At 55.9% G+C, this 1,471-nt stretch overlaps 1 protein-coding gene across 3 annotated transcripts in view; it reads left to right on the plus strand.

Moving 5' to 3' along the window:
* Positions 1–132: 132 nt before the first annotated feature.
* Positions 133–1,471, plus strand: part of LOC104128122 (two pore calcium channel protein 2) — a 16,294-nt gene continuing 14,955 nt past the window's right edge. For all 3 annotated transcript variants that reach the window (XR_004842268.1, XM_035896177.1, XM_035896173.1), the window contains exon 1: positions 133–283. The gene's annotated coding sequence lies outside the window, so the exon portion shown is untranslated. The remainder of the gene's footprint in view (positions 284–1,471) is intronic.

The raw sequence follows: 1,471 nt of genomic DNA on the forward strand, positions 1-1,471 counted from the left end.
CTGGGGAGTGTCAGACAGCCGGCCTGCAGCCGCCCCGCTGGTGAATCCCGGCCCTGCCCTCCCCAGGGCAACCCGCAGGCTGTGGTACGGCAGCTTCTACCTTGTGCTGGAGAGCGCACGTGAGCGGGCACTTCACGCTTGCAGGTGCTCCCCTGCCCCGGCAAAGCGGCACCCGTATGCAGGGAAGGCCACGGTGTGGCATCAGCGGCTGTACGGAAACCCCCGTTTCTAACAGTCTGGCAGCCTCGACGTTAAAAACCACCAAAAGCTGCGCCACAAAAAGGTATCAGCGCTTTGCTAGTAAGGTACCAACAATGTGGAGCGAGCCGGTGCAGCCTGAACTGCACGCTCCAGTGAGCGGGAGCTCTGCTGAGCGCGGGCGCTGGATACTGCACGCCCCAGCGCCTGCTTTGAAGGAACTTACAACAGAATCATAGAATCACTTTGGTTGGAAAGGACCTTTAAGATCATCGAGTCCAACCCTTAACCTAACCCTGCCATCCCACCACTAAACCATGTCCCTAAGCACCTCATCTATCTTTTAAATGCCTCCAGGGATGAGGTATTCCAAACTTCCAAAGGTCTGAAACCTTGTTTCTACCAAAAAACCACAGGGCTACTTATCTGGCTACAAAGCAGCATTTTGTGATCTTAAGGCGCGCTGGGCAGTATTACACACACATACACAAACTTTTAAAACTTTTACAGTTCAGTAAAATAGTTGAAAACCAGCCGCCTGCACAGCGTGCAGTAAATGCTTTGGCGCGATGCAGGAGCACCCCCTTCTCTCAGACTCGAGGAAATACTCTTCTGGAATTCGCTAGCGATGGGAGGGGAAGAAGGAACAGGCTACAGCAAGCTGCCTCCACAATTCCTTCTCCAAAGCACAGGAAGAAATTGAGAGTGCAAAGCAGAGACATCCATCATTCAATTGCGCGTTCACCCTACCGATGCACGTGGCTATTTCACCACTTCTCCCCACAGGCTTTTTCCACGTGTGTACTTGCGTAACGCGACTCGCCGCTCATGGCGAGCACCCGTAAGGTACACTTTCACTTAGCAGAGAAATAAGCACATCTAGGAACGTCACATCATGATTTTTGCTAGTTTAATGAATCAGCAGCGCTTCTCAGCGAGGGCAGAGCCGCGGACTTGGGGCAAGACAAATACCGACGGCCCTTCCAGACAGGGAAATCCATCTGGCGGCGGCGTTCCCAGTTCCTCCGTATTTTGCTAGGTCAGCCTGACGCCGTTGGGGGTCTCGGCTTCCCAAGGACACAGATGAGGCCCTGCCATCCCACAGACGCTTGTCCTTTCCCGGCAGCGCTCCGACGCGGTCTTCCTCGGCCCTTTTCAAACCGGCTGCAACACGGCGGCGCGGGGCGAATCCGGTTCTGCTCAGGCGGCGTCCCCCGAGGCCGGGCTGCAGGAGGGGACAACCGGAGGGTCGCGACGAGCTCCCTACGCCCGC

The sequence above is a fragment of the Egretta garzetta genome, unplaced genomic scaffold (assembly GCF_000687185.1).
Source record: "Egretta garzetta isolate BGI_Z169 unplaced genomic scaffold, ASM68718v1 scaffold200, whole genome shotgun sequence".
Taxonomy (NCBI): Eukaryota; Metazoa; Chordata; class Aves; order Pelecaniformes; family Ardeidae; genus Egretta; species Egretta garzetta.